Here is a 19,545-nt window from a genome sequence, read left to right on the forward strand (position 1 = left end):
AATAGATAGGGTTGAGGTGCACTACTGCTGACTGCTGCCCTATACTGCAGCAGTCCTTCATCGGTATAGGGACTGACATACAGTCTGCTAAATACTAACACACAACCTGCTTGGTCCACAAAAGTTCTTATAAGGACTGGTAACTTGGTATAGGGTGCTACGGTACATAGGCTTGAGTGCGGTACAGTCTGCTGTTCTCTAAGGACCGCTATCGGTCCACATTAGATAGGGTTGAGGTGCACTACTGCTGACTGCTGCCCTATACTGCAGCAGTCCTTCAGCGGTATAGGGACTAAGAGTTTTGTCACAGGGTCATTTAAAAAATGACAGGCAGAGGAAGAGGCAGGCCCTTCCGCAGGGGTGGTAGGGGTAGGGCAGGAGCAACAGCCTTGAGCCAAAGTGAGAAGTTGCAGAAGGTGCGTTCAATTACTTTAAAGGACGCACCAGACTTGGTTGAGTGACTCACTCAGCCTTACTCTTCTGCACCCTCCTCATCCTCTCGATCTGCACCCTCTTCTTCACTCTCTGCTATGTGCACCCCCAAAGACACTACCACCAACAACACCACCACCACCACATACCTTCCGCTTGAGTTACAGGAATTATTTTCCGATCCATATCAAGAGGACATTTCTGATGCGCAGCCACTCTTGGTATTGGATCAGGAAGAGGAGGTAGCAACAAGCGCTACTCAGCAGTCTGACGACAGTACCCAGATCAGCCCAAGGAGGAGGTTGGTCCCCGGTGTTGCTGCCTACTCCGAGATCTCTACTTATAGCGGTGGGGAAGGTGACGTTGATGATGACGTGTCTAGTGATGTCTCGTGGGTGCCCACAAGAGAGGAAGAGGAGGGGAGTTCAAAGGGAGATATGGACCAGCAGATAGGGAGGAGAAGCAGCAATAACTTACATTGCACAGCAGGGACAAAGCAGACTGCAAATGTATCAGGAGCGAGTCATCGACCATGTACGGTCACATCTGGCGCTCCCAGGACACCGGCACATGGCTCCGCAGTGTGGGCTTTTTTTAACGTGTCCGCTGCTGACAATAGCGTTGCCATCTGCAATCTTTGCAGTCAACGCGTTAGTCGCGGTAAGCCCAACACTCACCTAGGGACGACCGCCTTAAGAAGGCACATGAGCAGCCATCACCGAGCCCAGTGGGAGCAACGGAACACACAAAGCCACACTGCAGGCTCTCACCGTCCAGCCTCGTCTTCTACTTCTCCTTCTCCTTCTCCTCTCTCCTCACAATTGTCCTCCACTCCACCTTCCATCACGCCAAGCTCACGTTTTTCTGCAAAAAGGCAGGCTTCCGTGGGCCTAATGTTTGAGCGTAAAAAAATGATGACGCCGGATAACCCTCTTGCCCAACGGTTGACGGCTGGCTTGTCAGAACTGACTTGCCCGCCAACTACTGCCATATAAACTGGTGGACTCGGAGGCCTTTCGCAAATTTGTGGCCATTGGAACACCACAATGGAAGGTCCCAGGAAGGAAGTATTTCTCAGAGAAGGGCATCCCAGAGCTATATGGCCATGTTCAGCGGCAAGTGAATGTATCTCTGGCACACAGCGTCGGTGCCAAGATACATCTGACCACAGACACGTGGTCTAGCAAACACGGGCAGGGAAGGTATATCAGTTTTACTGCCCACTGGGTGAACCTTCTGACGGCCGTCAAGCATGTAACCCGTGGCACCCGTGTAGATTTGGTTTTACCGCCACGGATTGCATGCAGGCCTGACTCTTCTTCTCCTCCTCCTCCTACTCCATCCTCCTCCCTCTCCTCCTCAGCTGCCTCCTCCTTTTCCGCTGCTAGCGTCTCTTCCGCTGCACCGCCCAAGCTCCCCAGAACCTATTCCACATGCCAGGTGAGACGTTGCCATGCTGTGCTGCGTCTGTTGTGCCTGGAAGCCAAGAGCCACACTGGCCCGGCACTCCTTTCAGCTTTGCGTTCACAGGCAGATGAGTGGCTAACACCGCTCAATTTGACAGTTGGTAAAGTGGTGTGTGACAACGGTGCCAATCTGCTTAGCGCATTGAAACAGGGCAAAATCACGCACGTGCCGTGCATGGCACACGTCTTAAACTTGTCAAATACCCTGGGGTCCAGGACATCTTGCGGCAGGCAAGGAAAATCTCGGCCCATTTCAGAAGATCTTACACGGCCATGGCTCGCCTTGCTGACATTCAGCGGCGACACCATCTGCCGGTCAGACGTCTTATTTGCGATTGCCCGACGCGATGGAACTCAACCTTCTATATGCTTGATAGGCTGCTCCAGCAGAAACGTGCAGTTAACGTCTACCTGTATGAACTCTGCGAAAGAAACGGTTCTGGGGAGCTGGGGTTTTTTTCACCGCGCCAGTGGCTGCTCATGCGCGACGCATGCAGACTTCTGCACCCATTTGAGGAGATCACCAAACTGGTCAGTCGCAGCCATGGCGCCATCAGTGACATTGTACCTTATGCCTTCTTTATGGAGCGTGCATTGCGTCGTGTCATTGATCAGGCTGTGGAGGAGCAGGAGCGGGAAGATGAGAAATTCGCAATGATGGATGAATTCCCACGGGGGGCTACTCTATCTGAGACAAGTCAACAACAGGAGTCTGATGAGGAGTCAGAGGAGGATGGTGCCGGGGCGGATGAGCAGGAGCAAGAAGAGCATGCTTTAAACCTTTCTGGGATCCCTGTTGTGCGTGGATGGGGAGAGGAGAATGAAGAGGACGACATTATCCTGGATGATGAGCATGAGCCAGGCCACCACACCGCTTCCACTTTAGTGCAAATGGGGGCCTTCATGCTCCAGTGTTTTAATAGGGACCCCCGTATAAAAAGCATAAGGGTCAAGGACCAGTACTGGGTGGCAACGTACTTAGATCCCCGGTACAAACACAAAATGGCGGAAATGTTACCGCCGTCGCAGAGGGCTGTCAGAATGCAGCACTTCCAGGCCTTGCTTCGAGAAATGCTGCATTCTGCTTTTGCGTGCACTGGCAGAGGAGCAATTCCCACTCCCAGAGAAGGATTTGCGGGTACCAATCCAACAGCGCCTGCAAGAAGAGGCCGGTTTGAAGATGTGTTGGTGACTTCGGATATGAGGTCATTCTTTCAGCCGACCCATCGACAGGTGTCATCCCGATCCAGCATCACGGAACGCCTAGACCGTCAGGTGTCCGACTACATTGGGTTAACGGCCGATGTGGACGCTCTGAGGAGTGATGAACCCCTGGACTACTGGGTGGGCAGGCTTGACCTCTGGCCAGAGCTTGCCCAATTTGCAATCGAATTGTTGGCTTGCCCCTCATCCAGTGTCCTGTCCGAAAGGACGTTCAGCGCAGCAGGGGGGATTGTGACCGATAAGCGTACTCGCCTAGCTCACGACAGTGTTAACTACCTCACATTTCTAAAAATGAATGAGGCATGGATCTCGGAGGAATTCAACACATGTGACCAGTAGACCATGTATATGTCTATAAACAATTTTTTTAATCAAGCACACAGACCTTCTTTCTTCATTTGGCTCACTTCCTTGTCCCAAAAAAGCACACCGTACTATATGCCCCTACCCTCCTCTTTGAAGAGGTTGAGCGGTGTCATATTTCTACTGGGGCTGCTTATGATATCCCTGTGCTGTGCTGACTTCCTCCTGGGGGTTCTTATTATGAGGGGATCACACCATCCCTGTGCTGTGCTGACTTCCTACTGGGGCTGCTTACGGTGCTGCTGTCAGTGCTGTATATCACGGTGCTGATGTCAGTGCTTAATGTCACGCTTCTGATGTCAGTGCCCTCTATCACGGTGCTGCTGTCAGTGCTGTATATCACGGTGCTGATGTCAGTGCTGTATGTCACGCTTCTGCTGTCAGTGCTGTATGTCACGGTGCTGCTGTCAGTGCTGTATGTCACGGTGCTGCTGTCAGTGCTGTATGTCACGCTTCTGATGTCAGTGCTGTATGTCACAGTGCTGCTGTCAGTGCTGTATGTCACGGTGCTGCTGTCAGTGCTGTATGTCACGGTGCTGCTGTCAGTGCTGTATGTCACGGTGCTGCTGTCAGTGCTGTATGTCACGCTTCTGATGTCAGTGCTGTATGTCACGGTGCTGCTGTCAGTGCTGTATGTCACGGTGCTGCTGTCAGTGCTGTATATCACGGTGCTGATGTCAGTGCTTAATGTCACGCTTCTGATGTCAGTACTCTCTATCAAGGTGTTGCTGCCAATGCTGTATGTCACGGTGCTGGTGTTAATCCTTTATGTCACGCTTCTGATGTCAGTACTCTCTATCACGGTGCTGCTGTCAGTGCTGTATATCACGGTGCTGATGTCAGTGCTTAATGTCACGCTTCTGATGTCAGTACTCTCTATCACGGTGTTGCTGTCAATGCTGTATGTCACGGTGCTGGTGTTAATGCTTTATGTCACGCTGCTGATGTCAGTGTTCTGTATCAAGGTGCTGCTGTCAGATGACTCTATCACGATGCTGGTGTCATTGCTGTATGTCACGCTGCTGGTGATCATCTCCTGCACCCTCTTCTTTGCCTACCCTGGTCCCTGACCTTCCCTCTCCTCCATTGCCTTCATGCGCTCCACAGTCCTGAATTGTCAGAACAATTTCCCAAATAAAAAAAGAATGCTAGTAGTTATCGATCCCAAATTCACCTCATACATGTATTATGTCATTGTCCAGGTGGTGGGACTACGTTTTCCCTCCCAATAATTACCACGTGGCTGCAAATTCGACATGAAGGTTTGATCCCTCACCTCCTGTATTATCCCCATTTTTACTGACAAATGCGCCCCAATCACATGTATTGTACACAGTTGTGGGACTTCCCTATTGACTTGAATGTGTAGCATTCAGCGGGTGCAAAGCAAGGAGTAGTGATGGACGAACTTCCGAGGGGACGTTTCGCGAACGCGAAACGCGAACGGGACCAAACGTTCGCGAAACCGAACGTTCGCCGCGGGCTCCATTGACTTCAATGGGAGGCGAACGTTCGGTTTCGCGAACGTTTGGTCCCGTTCGCGTTTCGCGTTCGCGAAACGTCCCCTCGGAAGTTCGTCCATCACTACTCCTTGCTTTGCACCCGCTGAATGCTACACATTCAAGTCAATAGGGAAGTCCCACAACTGTGTACAATACATGTGATTGGGGCGCATTTGTCAGTAAAAATGGGGATAATACAGGAGGTGAGGGATCAGCGGATGTCTTCACCGCCTGTCAGACACTGGAAGGGGAACTTTAGAGGCAAAGGAGACTTAGATGGCTGTCTAAATCTCCCCTTAGGCCCTTTCCACATGTCTGTTCAGCTGGAAATCTGTCCACTGATCCCAGCTGAGCAGGCGGATGGATGGTCCGTGTCCACTGCGCTTATGTAGAACAGACACAACCTGCTCTCCTCTATGGGTGGTGGGATGTAAACAGACCACCAGTCCATTTACACCTGACTGCCATCTGATTGGCTATATGGATTGGGAACGGATCCCCATTCATCTGTTTTTAGCAGATTGGATTGGATGTAGACGGGTGTAAACAGACATAAGACCGTTTATATCCGCCGCTCCATAGAGGATAATGGAGAGTCTGATTGGATCCACCTGAAAAACTGACAGGCAGACCCAAACCGTCCACCCAAGTGAAAGGGGCATTACTGTGGTTTTTGAGGGGTTTTTTTATTTTATTTTTTTTACAGGCACAATTTAATATATCTAAAAAAAAAAATTTTTTAAATGTATTTATTTATTTAAAAAAACAGATTTTTTTATAGGCACAATTTTTTTAAATATTTTTTAAACCTTTAACTGATTTTTTTATTTTTTTTACAGGCACGATGTTTTTTTTAAATATTTTTTTTACAGATTTTTGTTCAAGGGGGGATGGGTTTCGAGAGACATCAGGGGTCTGAACAGGAAGAGACTGAAGTAATCTGAAGGCAGATGGTTACTTTCAGACCGGACCATTTCGCTGGCCAAAGACCAGACCACTTTTTGCGATTCGGCACTGCGTCACTTTAACTGACAATTGCGCGGTCGTGCGACGTGGCTCCCAAACAAAATCGACAACCTTTTTTATCACACAAATAGAGCTTTCTTTTGGTGGTATTTGATCACCCCTGCAGTTTTTATTTTTTGCGCAATAAACAAAAATAGAGCAACCATTTTGAAAAAAATGCATTATTTTTTACTTTTTGTTATAATAAATACCCCCAAAAAATATATCAAAAACATTTTTTCCCTCAGTTTGGGCCGATACGTATTCTTCTACATATTTTTGGGAAAAAAAAATCGCAATAAGCGATTATTGATTGGTTTGCACAAAGGTTATAGCGTTTACAAAATAGGGGATAGTTTTATGGCATTTTTATTAATATTTTTTTTTACTAGTAATGGCGTCGATCAGCGATTTTTATTTTGACTGCGACATTATGGCAGACACATGGGACATTTTTGACACATTTTTGGGACTATTGTCATTTATACAGCAATCACTGCTATATAAATGTAGTGATTCCTGTGTAAATGACACTGGCAGTGAAGGGGTTAACCAGTGGGTGGCAGTGTAGGGGTTAAGTGTTCCTAGGGGTGTGTTACTAACTGTTGGGGGCTGGGCTTTCATTTAGTTAACACTGATCTCTGCTCCAATCACATGGAGCAGAAATCAGCGTCACTAGTTGCTAGGCAGAACAGGGAGATGCTGTTTACAATGGCATCTCTCCATTCAGCCGAGACGATCGCGGGTATGCCACGCGGCGATCGAGTCCGCGGGACCCGTGACCGGACTCAGGGGGGTCCTGACCAGCATGATGGCAGGGCAGCATTAGAGATTGGACATACCTGTATGCCAATATGCCTGCCCGTGCCATTCTGCCGACGTACATCGGCGTGCGCTGGTCGGGAACCGGTTAAAGACATGCTTATCAGCCCCCCTCCCCCACTCTCCATCCTGACTGTCACTGATCTCCTGAGCAGCAGCTGTAGCCAGTGGGAGGAGGTGGAGAGAGCCGTTCACCAGCGCTGCATGGATGGGGTGCCGGGGATCGGTGAGGATGGGGAAGACACTGCAGGGAGGGGGTCACAGTGGTTGGATTGCTCTGTAAAAAATTTTTTTAGCACTGTGGCTGGATGCAATTGTCGGTGGGAGAGGCAGCATGGGAGCAGGGTCGGTGGGGTGGGGACAGCTCCTTTTAGGATGCGGGGGAGGGGATGTTAGTGGCAGAGGAAGGGGGACATTTTAGTGGCCAGGGCAGCAGGTTGGGTGGACAAACTGAGAACAGATGGAGACAGGCAAGCAGCGACGGTGGAGGTGTCACATTTTAGATTAATGATAACTCTGATCAGTGGATTTTAATTGATTAATCAGAGTTATAGGATTGATCAGCAGAGTCTGCTGCTGTGTTCATTTTGTTGACTAAAACGACTAAAACTTAAACAGTTGAGATGACTAAATACGACTAAAACTAAAATGGCATTTTAGTCAAAAGACTGAGACTGAAATACACTGAAAATTTACTTAAAAAATTAACACATGTTCATACCTCAATACCATCAATAATAACGTATTAAATTTTTCACTCCCGCACTATATAATGAATTTGGAAATTGTATAGAAATGTTCAAATAATGCATTAAAATGTAATTATACCCATTAGATTTTAAATGACTAAAATTTGTTTTAGTCGACTAAAATGTACTGGAGATTTAGTCAACTAAATACGACTAAAATGAAAACAATTGCAAAAGACTAAAATGGAACTAAAACTAAAATGTAATTTTAGTCCTAAGACTAAAACGAAATTGAAATTTGCTGCCAAAATTAACACTGATCTGCTGAACTATCTGCTATAATCTTATGGTGACTGAAGTGACACAGGCAAACGAAAGGCTCAAAAACAGGGAGCTCAAATGCCTGTAGGAGCAGCTACTTTGAGCTTTATTGTGCATGTGACCTTACTGCTGCTAAGTTCTTGGCTCCTTGGCCTTCCCATCCTGGAATAAACCTAATTTTGAGTTGTGAAAAATGTTTTTTTATGAGTTTCATAAGAATTTGAACTAGAAGCTAAAAAGGAAAATAATGTTAGTTTTGAGGTACTGTTCAGTTGCTCCTCCTCAGGCCTAACATTATTTCACTGTATTGCACTTGGGTTGGTTGTTGTGATGATGACGTGAACTTGTGATGTTTGTTTTATACGTGGCGTCATCAACAATGATGATATTTAATGTTCTGTGTGACATTTCAGCTTTTCATTCAAGGCATAATGCCTGTACAATGCAGCTAAAAGAATCTGCTCCTCAAGGAGTTTGAGCTTTTTTCCTGCCTGTTAATAGTGATGGCCAAACGGTTTGCCCGGCGGTCGTTTCGCGGCGAATTTCGGCTGTTCACGGTCCGCCCATTCGGCAGACTATTGGCGCCGTTCGCCCAGCGGACTTCCGTGTTTCCTGTGTAAAAGAACTTTGACCTGATGACACATCCATCATGGGGTACAGGACAGCCAATTGAGACATTACAGCACATGGACACTTGGACATTCCCCCTAACTTATAAATACACCCGATCCGGCGGCCATTTTACATTTGCTGTGTGGAGCAGGGAGAGATTGCAGTGACCCAAATCGCTAGCTATTTGGTAAACAAAAGATCTTTTCAGGACTGGTATAGGTGTTAGGTGTAGTTCAGGATAGGCAGTGCTGTGCTAGTGATTGTTGCAGCAGCCTAAGTGTCTTTTGTCAGTGTAGAGAAAGGGACAGGACGCTAGGGATGAGCCGAACACCCCCCGGTTCGGTTCGCACCAGAACTTTCGAACAGACCCCAAATTCGTATGAACTTTAGAACCCCATTGAAGTCTATGGGACTCGAACGTTTGAAATTAAAAGTGCTCATTTTAACGGCTAACATGCAAGATACTGTCCTAAAAAGGGTTTGGGGACCTGGCTCCTGCCCCAGGGGACATGGGTCAATGCCTAAAATGTTTTTAAAAATGGCCGTTTTGGCGGGAGCACTGATTTTAATGATGATTAAAGTGAAAAAAAAGTGAAATATTCCTTTAAATATGGTGCCTGGGGGGTGTCTGTAGTATGCCTGTGAAGTGCCACGTGTTTCCCGTGTTTAGAACAGTCCCTGCACAAAATGACATTAAACGGAAATAACACTATTTAAAACTGCTTGCGGTTTTAATGTTATATCTGGTTCCTGCAATGTGGTTGAAAATCATTGAGAAAAATGGCATGGGTAGCCCTCCCTGCCCATTACCAGCCCCTTTGGGTCTTGTACGCATATTAAGGGGAACCCAGTACCCATATTAAAAAAAGGAAATGCGTGTGGCCCCCAGGCCCTATATACTCAGAACAGCAGTATACAGGCGGTGCAAACAAGACAGGGACTGTGTAGGTTTGTTCTGTTAAGTTGAATCTGTTTGTAATTTTCAACTGGTACATTTTTAAAGTGTAGCTCCAGTCAAGAAAACTATTTTTAAGCTTTTTGGAAAACATAGGGAAGGGTTATCACCCCTGTATAATTTGTTTTGTCGTACATCTTTTTTCATCTCACTTGCTGTTATCTCCTTCCATTTGCAAGTAGGAGATGTTTGTAAGTTGGATGTTTGAAAGTAGGGGCCTGCCCTATATGCTCTGCAGAAATGGCGGAACAAGGTGTTGGTTTTGCCACAACATTGTAAGCCCTGAAAGTGACTCTTGGTGGGCGCTGGAGCGCCCTGCTGTGAATGATTATATCAAGAATTGTAATTACATGCCATTGTTGAACAGTGGTAGAAAAATTGACCTTTGGTGGTTGTGGTGCTGGTGCCACAACACTATAAGTCCTCACAGTTACTCTGGGTGGGCACAGGAAGGGGCCCTCCTGTGAAATATTATATCCAGAATTGTAATTACATGTCCCTGTTAAACAGGGGCAGAAAAATTGGGCCTTAGACACTGGTGCTGGTGCCACCACACTGCAACCTCTCCCATATACTCTAGTTTTATTGCAGGAATTAGCCCTGCTGCAAAGCATTGCATCAAAAATTGTAATTAAACGCCCCTGTTAAACAGGGGCAGAAAAATTGGGCCTTAGGCACTGGTGCTGGTGCCACAAAACTGCAACCTCTCCCATATACTCTTGTTTTATTGCAGGAATTAGCCCTGCTGCAAAGCATTGCATCAAAAATTGTAATTAAACGCCCTGTTAAACAGGGGCAGAAAAATTGGGCTGATGGCATCACCCAGAACCAGAAATGTTCTTCCAACATATCAGCGGAGGAGGACAAGGATAGACAATCAACATAACAGGACAGTCACTCAGCATCAGCATAGACAGTCTTGAAGGGATGTGATATTTCAAAAAAAATTATTCGGTTACATCAGCTTCAGGTGCTTGGTAGCTGTGGGTGATCCAAGACTGATTCATCTTGATGAAGATCAGTCGATCAACTGATTCGGTGGACAGGCGCACCCTGTGATCGGAAACAAAGCCACCAGCAGCACTGAAGGTGCGTTCCGAAAGAACGCTGGATGCAGGACAGGCCAGTAGCTCAATTGCATACTGAGCAAGCTCTGGCCAGTGATCCATCCTCAAGATCCAGTAAGCCAGAGGATTTTCGGTGGGAAAGGTGTCCAAGTCTGACCTTGCCCCTAGGTATTCCTGCACCATGTAAATCAGACGCTGGTGATGGTTGCTGAAACCGATCATACCTTGGGGCTGCGGACTAAAAAATTGTCTGAAAGCATCAGTCAGACGGCCACCTTCTCCACCGCTCCTTCTGACCGATGCCTCAAGCAACACGTTGTCCAGGACCAGGAGTTTGTAACCTCCCAGTCTCTGGGAACGCGTTGCACAGACCTTTCTGCAAGGCCTCCCAGAGATGTCTCATCCTCTGCTCCCTCTGCGATGGCAAGATAAGGTCGGCAACCTTACCCTTGTACCGTGGATCAAGGAGAGTGGCCAGCCAGTAATGGTCCCTCTCCTTGATCCAAAGAATACAAGGATCCTTCCGCAGGCTTTGCAGGATCAGGGAGGCCATGCAGCGTAGGTTAGCTGAGGCATTCGGTCCAGAGTCCTCTGGGTCACTAAGGACAACATGATCCGCAGCTACCTCCTCCCAGCCATGTACAAGTCCACGTGTTTCTTGGGACTGTAAATCATCCCTACAAGACTGCTGCTGCTGCTGATGAGTGCCAACCTCCACCTCCATGCTGACACAATCATCCTCCTCCTCCTCTTCCTCCTCCTCATCCTCTTCCTGTGTGATGGGTGGCACATCAGGAACACTGTCTGGATAAAGGGGGCCTTGAGAGGCAAGGAAGTCCTCCTCTTCCTGCCTCAAGTGCCCTGTCCATTATTCCACGCAGCATATGCTCCAAGAGGTGGACAAGAGGTACAGTGTAACTGATGCATGCATTGTCACTGCTCACCATCCTTGTGGCCTCCTCAAACGGTGACAGGACAGTGCATGCATCCCTGATCATGCCTGATCATGCCCCACTGGCGTGGTGAGAAAAAAACGAGCTCCCCTGACCCTGTCCTTGTGCCGTAGTCGCACAAGTACTCATTGATGGCCCTCTGCTGCATGTGCAGCCTCTGCAGCATGGCCCGGGTACCTGCCCAAGAATCGCTGTACCACCAGGTTAAGGACGTGAGCTACACAGGGCACATGGGTCAGTTGTCCCTGTCGGAGGGCGGAGAGGAGGTTTGTGCCATTGTCGCAAACCACCATTCCTGGCTTAAGCTGGCGTGGCGTCAACCACCTCTCGGCCTGCCCCTGCAGAGCTGACAAAACATCCGCCCCAGTGTGACTCCTGTCCCCCAAACAAACGAGCGCAAGCACGGCATGGCATCGTTTTGCCTGCGTACTTGCGTAGCCCCTGGAACGCCTACGGAGCACCGCTGGTTCTGAGGACAGAGCACTGGAAGAGGCCATGGAGGAAGAAGAAGAGGAGGGGGTGGAGGAGAGAGGTGTGTCACAACCAATAGTAGCATTTTGGAGGCGTGGTGGCGGAACAACCTTCAACACTACTGCACCTTGTCCTGCATCCTTCCCAGCTGCCAGAAGAGTGACCCAATGGGCCATGAAAGACAGGTAACGTCCCTGTCCATGCCTGCTGGACCATGAGTCAGCGGTAATATGCACCTTACCGCTGACCGCCCTGTCCAGCGAGGCAAGGACATGCCGGTAGAGAGCCGTAATCGCCTTCCGTGAGAAAAAGTGGCGTTTGGGGACCTGCCACTGAGGAACCGCACATTGTACAAACTCACGGAAGGGGGCCGAGTCTACCAACTGAAAAGGCAGCAGTTGAAGTGCTAGCAATTTAGCCAAGCTAGAATTCAACCGCTGGGCATGTGGATGGCTGGGAGTGAACTTCTTTCGCCGGTCCAGCAGCTGGGGCAGGGACATTTGCCTGCTATAATCGGACGTGGGTGTACTGCTAGCAGAGTGCCCGGAAGCACTTGGCTGTGACACACCTAATTCTACACCTTCATTCCTCTGAGAGCAGGTTTCAGAGAGGACTGAAGGTCTAGTGGGGTTGGAGATGCCAGCTGATGAGGAGCAAGGAGAGGTCCGCTTTGTTCTTTGGTGTGGGTCTTTAAGTACGCTTGCCAACGAGCTGCATGGCAGGTCAACATATGTCTGGTCAAGCATGTGGTGCCCAAGCGGCTGATGTTTTGGCCAAGCGAGATACGCTTGAGACATATGTTGCAAATAGCAGCGGTGCAATCTGATGCACGCGTCTCAAAAAAGGCCCCCACCAAAGAACTTTTAGAATAACGCGCAGAGGCAGCGCCCTGCACAGGCGGAGCTCTGCGGTGTGATTCAGTCGGTGTGCTGCCCCTAAGCTGGCCCCCGGAGGGCATCCTGCCTCGTTGGACATGTGCCTCCTCCTCCTCTCTCCTACCAGGCACCCACGTGGAGTCAGTGCCCTCATCATCCCCTCCCTCTTCATCGCTGTAGCAAACCTGGCAATATGCTGCAGCTTGTGGAACATGACTGCCAGATTGCTGTCCTTCTTGAGCATCCCCTCTCTCTGCATTCACGCTACTGCCTTCCTCTAGCTGAGTGTCATCATCAGAGCCTACAAAACACTGGGCATCCTCCTGGAGCATGTACCCAACACTGTGCTCAAAGAGTTCAGGAGACTCCTCAGGAGGACGTGGTGGGTCTAGGGAAGGAGTCACTGATGATGACATTGAGATGAGGGAAGACGATGCGTTGGCAGCTGCTTTGCTAGTACCCTGAGACTGGGTGAGAGAGGATAAGGAGGATGAAGAGGGCTTGGTCATCCACTCTACCAAGTCATTGGCATGTCAACATGTTCAACATGTCCAGCTGCCGAAAAGAAGGACAAGCGTGTCCCATGGCCACGTGCTGATGACAATGCACCGCGTCCAAGACCAGCACTGTTGTCTCTAGACACAGAGCCTGCTTGCCCTCTTTTATCGGCATGCGCCTGTCTGCCTCTCCTTGCTGGCCTTCCAGACATGGTAATGGCCTGAAGGGAGTTGGGTAAAACAGCAGTTGGGTAGTGTATATTGTGCTGGAGGCACACAACACCCACTAACTCCTGCAGATGCCTTTATTATAGAACACCAGAGATAAAGGGGTATACTGTACTGGAGGCACACAACACCCATTAAGCCCTGCAGATGGCTCTATTAGAGTACAGCAATAAAGGGTAGATACAGGTGTATATTGTGCTGGAGGCACACAACACCCACTAACTCCTGCAGATGCCTTTATTATAGAACACCAGAGATAAAGGGGTATACTGTACTGGAGGCACACAACACCCACTAAGCCTTGCAGATGGCTCTATTAGAGAACAGCAATAAAGGGTAGATACAGGTGTATATTGTGCTGGAGGCACACAACACCACTAACTCCTGCAGATGCCTTTATTATAGAACACCAGAGATAAAGGGGTATACTGTACTGGAGGCACACAACACCCACTAAGCCCTGCAGATGGCTCTATTAGAGAACAGCAATAAAGGGTAGATACAGGTGTATATTGTGCTGGAGGCACAAAACACCCACTAACTCCTGCAGATGCCTTTATTATAGAACACCAGAGATAAAGGGGTATATACAGATGTATACTGTGCTGTGCTGGAGGCACACACAACTTCCAATAACTCTGCGATGGCTCAAATAGAGAAGAGCTATGTAGGTGGATATAGCGATGTGTACTGGGTATAGAGCACGCAGACAGCACGCACAAGCTCCTAACACTACTGACTGCAAGCTCTATTATAAAAGATAGATCACTAGCTATATAGGTGAGGTGAATATAGCGGTGTATACTGCAGTCAGGGCACGCAGACAACAAACACTACAGAAGAGCAAGATCGAAAATCGGACGATCGGTGTATACTGTGTTGAAGGTACACAGAACACCCACTAACTGCTTCAGACGCCAACACACTACACAAGGCCGCCGCGCTGGCAGCCTTATATAGTGTGGGGCGTGTACTACACAGCTGTCATTAGCTGTTACTATCAGGTCCACAAAAGTGCTATTCCAGTTATTGTTCCAGTAGCCTCTATTTTGTCAATTTATATAGGGACAGGCAGGAAGCAGTGTGTGAGGCAGTGAGGGTCAGTTTAATCAGTAGCTGTTACTATTAGTTCCACAAAGGTTCTTTTCAGGACTGGTATGGTAATAGGCTTGTACACGTATAATATTCTTTCTTCCAAATATAGAAAGAATATTATACTTGACTGCTGCCCTTCTGCTGCAGTCTGCTAATCAGTCACACACAACCTAATTTTTCCACAAAGGTCCTTATAAGGACTGGTAATAACCTGGTGTAGGGTGCTATAGTACATAGGGTTGAGTGAGGTACAGTCTGCTATTCTATAAGGACTTGTATAGGTCCACAATACATAGGGTTGAGGTGCACTACTGCTGAACGCTGCCCTATACTGCAGCAGTCCTTCATCGGTATAGGGACTGAGAGTTTTGTCACAGGGTCATTTAAAAAATGACAGGCAGAGGAAGAGGCAGGCCCTTCCGCAGGGGTGGTAGGGGTAGGGCAGGTGCAACAGGCTTGAACCAAAGTGGGAAGTTGCAGAAGGTGCGTTCAATTACTTTAAAGGACGCACCAGACTTGGTTGAGTGGCTCGCTCAGCCTTACTCTTCTGCACCCTCCTCATCCTCTCGATCTGCACCCTCTTCTTCACTCTCTGCTATGTGCACCCTCAAAGACACTACCAACAACAACACCACCACCACCACCACCACCACATACCTTCCGCTTGAGTCACAGGAATTATTTTCCGATCCATATCAAGAAGACATTTCTGATGCGCAGCCACTCTTGGTATTGGATCAGGAAGAGGAGGTAGCAACAACCGCTACTCAGCAGTCTGACGACAGTACCCAGATCAGCCCAAGGAGGAGGTTGGTCCCCGGTGTTGCTGCCTACTCCGAGATCTCTGCTTATAGCGGTGGGGAAGGTGACGTTGATGATGACGTGTCTAGAGATGTCACGTGGGTGCCCACAAGAGAGGAAAAGGAGGGGAGTTCAGAGGGAGATATGGACCAGCAGATAGGGAGGAGAAGCAGGAATAACTTACATTGCACAGGAGGGACAAAGCAGACTGCAAATGTATCAGGAGCGAGTCATCGACCATGTACGGTCACATCTGGCGCTCCCAGGACACCAGCACATGGCTCCGCAGTGTGGGCTTTTTTTAACGTGTCCGCTGCTGACAATAGCGTTGCCATCTGCAATCTTTGCAGTCAACGCATTAGTCGCGGTAAGCCCAACACTCACCTAGGGACGACCGCCTTAAGAAGGCACATGAGCTGCCATCACCGAGCCCAGTGGGAGCAACGGAACACACAAAGCCACACTCCAGGCTCTCACCGTCCAGCCTCGTCTTCTACTTCTCCTTCTCCTCTCTTCTCACAATTGTCCTCCACTCCACCTTCCATCACGCCAAGCTCACGTTTTTCTGCAAAAAGGCAGGCTTACGTGGGTCTAATGTTCGAGCGTAAAAAAATGATGACGCCGGATTACCCTCTCGCCCAACGGTTGACGGGTGGCTTGTCAGAACTCATAGCCCGCCAACTACTGCCATATAAACTGGTGGACTCGGAGGCCTTTCGAAAATTTGTGGCCATTGGAACACCACAATGGAAGGTCCCAGGAAGGAAGTATTTCTCAGAGAAGGGCATCCCAGAGCTATATGGCCATGTTCAGCGGCAAGTGAATGCATCTCTGGCACACAGTGTCGGTGCCAAGATACATCTGACCACAGACACGTGGTCTAGCAAACATGGGCAGGGAAGGTATATCACTTTTACTGCCCACTGGGTGAACCTTCTGATAGCCGTCAAGCATGTAACCCGTGGCTCCCGTGTAGATTTGGTTTTACCACCATGGATTGCATGCAGGCCTGACTCTTCTTCTCCTCCTCCTCCTACCCCATCCTCCTCCCTCTCCTCCTCGGTTGACTCCTCCTTTTCCGCTGCTAGCGTCTCTTCCGCTGTGCCGCCCAAGCTCCCCAGAACCTATTCGACATGCCAGGTGAGACATTGCCATGCTGTGCTGCGTCTGTTGTGCCTGGAAGCCAAGAGACACACTGGCCCGGCACTCCTTTCAGCTTTGCGTTCACAGGCAGATCAGTGGCTAACACCGCTCAATTTGACAGTTGGTAAAGTGGTGTGTGACAATGGTGCCAATCTGCTTAGCGCATTGAAACAGGGCAAAATCACGCACGTGCCATGCATGGCACACGTCTTAAACTTGGTCGTGCAGCAATTCCTTGTCAAATACCCTTCTATATGCTTGCTAGGCTGCTCCAGCAGAAACGTGCAGTTAACGTCTACCTGTATGAACTCTGCGGCAGAACAGGTTCTGGGGAGCTGTTTTTTTTTACCGCGCCAGTGGCTGCTCATGCGCGACGCATGCAGACTTCTGCGGCCATTTGAGGAGATCACCAAACTGGTCAGTCGCAGCCATGGCATGGTACCTTATGCCTTCTTTATGGAGCGTGCATTGCGTCGTGTCATTGATCAAGCTGTGGAGGAGCAGGAGCGGGAAGATGAGGAAGTCGCAATGCTGGATGAATTCCCAGGGGGGGCTACTCTATCTGAGACAAGTCAACAACAGGAGTCTGAAGAGGAGTCAGAGGAGGATGGTGCCGGGGCGGATGAGGAGGAGCAAGAAGAGCATGCTTTAAACCTTTTTGGGATCCCTGTTGTGCGTGGATGGGGAGAGGAGAATGAAGAGGACGACATTATCCTGGATGATGAGCAGGAACCTGGCCACCACACCGCTTCCAGTTTAGTGCAAATGGGGGCCTTCATGCTCCAGTGTTTTAATAGGGACCCCCGTATAAAAAGCATAAGGGTCAAGGACCAGTACTGGGTGGCAACGTACTTACAAAGACAAAATGGCGGAAATGTTACCGCCGTCACAGAGGGCTGGCAGAATGGAGCACTTCCAGGCCTTGCTTCGAGAAATGCTGCATTCTGCCTTTGCGTGCGCTGGCAGAGGAGCAATTCCCACTCCCAGAGAAGGAGTTGCGGGTACCAATCCAACAGCGCCTGCAAGAAGAGGCCGGTTTGAAGATGTGTTGGTGACTTCGGATATGAGGTAATTCTTTCAGCCGACTCATCGAGAGGTGTCATCCGGATCCAGCATCAGGGAACGCCTAGACCGTCAGGTGTCCGACTACATCAGATTAACGGCCGATGTGGACACTCTGAGGAGTGATGAACCCCTGGACTACTGGGTGGGCAGGCTTGACCTCTGGCCAGAGCTTGCCCAATTTGCAATCGAACTGTTGGCTTGCCCCTCGTCCAGTGTCCTGTCCGAAAGGACGTTCAGTGCAGCAGGGGGGATCGTGACCGATAAGCGTACTCGCCTAGCTCACGACAGTGTTAACTACCTCACATTTCTAAAAATGAATGAGGCATGGATCTCGGAGGAATTCAACACATGTGACCAGTAGACCATGTATATCTCTATAAACAATTTTTTTAATCCAGCACAGAGACCTTCTTTCTTCATTTGGCTCACTTCCTTGTCCAAAAAAAGCACACCGTACTATATGCCCGTACCCTCCTCTTTGAAGAGGTTGAGCAGTGTCATATTTCTACTGGGGCTGTTTATTATGAGCGGCTCCCACCATCCCTGTGCTGTGCTGAAATCCTCCTGGGGCTATACCTCTGCTGTGCATATTATGAGGGGCTCCCACCATCCCTGTGCTGTGCTGACTTCCTCCCGGGGCTGTATCTCTGCTGTGCATATTTTGAGGGGCTCCCACCATCCCTGTGCTGTGCTGACTTCCTCCTGGGGCTGCTTATTATGAGGGGCTCCCACCATCCCTGTGCTATGCTCATTATGAGGGGCTCCCACCATGCCTGTGCTATGCTCATTATGAGGGGCTCCCACCATCCCTGCACTATGCTCATTATGAGGGGCTCCCACCATCCCTGTGCTATGCTGACTTCCTCCTGGGGCTGCTTACGGTGCAGGTGTCAGTGCTGTATATCACAGTGCTGATGTCAGTACTCTCTATCACGGTGCTGCTGTCAGTGCTGTATATCACGGTGCTGGTGTTAGTGCTTTATGTCACGCTGCTGATGTCAGTGCTCTCTATCATGGTGCTGTTGTCAGATGACTCTATCACGGTGCAGGTGTCATTGCTGTATGTCATGCTGCTGATGTCAGTACTCTCTATCACGGTGCTGCTGTCAGTGCTGTATATCACGGTGCTGGTGTTAGTGCTTTATGTCACGCTGCTGATGTCAGTGCTCTCTATCATGGTGCTGCTGTCAGTGCTGTATGTCGCGGTGCTGGTGTTAGTGCTTTATGTCACGCTGCTGATGTCAGTGCTCTCTATCACGGTGCTGGTGTCAGATGACTCTATCACGATGCAGGTGTCATTGCTGTATGTCACTCTGCTGGTGATCATCTCCTGCACCCTCTTCTTTGCCTACCCTGACCTTCCCTCTCCTCCATTGCCTTCATGCGCTCCACAGTCCTGAATTGTCACAACAATTTCCCATATAAAAAAAGAATGCTTGTAGTTGTCGATCCCAGTTTGACCTCATACATGTGTTATGTCATTGGCCATGTGGTGGGACTATGTTTGCACAGCTATTATTTTGTGGCTGCAAATTTGACCTGTAGGTTTGCGAAGTTCGCCTCCCATTGAAGTCAATGGGGCCCGCCGCAAACGTTACGGTTCGCGAACTATCGGCCCCGTTCGTGATCCGCGTTCGCGAAACATCCCGTCGGAAGTTCGTCCATCACTACCTGTTAATGCCTCCCCTCCATGTCAGCCCATTGCACACAAGTTTCAGGAGTTTAGTGGCAGAAGAGTTTACAGGCAGAAAAAAAATCCAAAGATTTCCATTTCCAATTTCTTTGGCTTTGTTTTTTTCTGCCTGCAAGCTGCCCTGCCACTAAACTTCTGAAACCGCATAGTGTTCCTTGGCCAATGGCCATGAATGAACACATAGGCTAACATGGAGGGTAAGCAGTAACAGGTAGAGAAAAAAAAAGCTCAAAGAGCTAAAAACACCTGGAGAAGCAGCTGCCCAG

This window comes from Lithobates pipiens, unplaced genomic scaffold (genome assembly GCF_037356315.1).
Source record: "Lithobates pipiens isolate NorthernLeopardFrog02 unplaced genomic scaffold, aLitPip1_a1.2 Scaffold_22, whole genome shotgun sequence".
Taxonomy (NCBI): domain Eukaryota; kingdom Metazoa; phylum Chordata; class Amphibia; order Anura; family Ranidae; genus Lithobates; species Lithobates pipiens.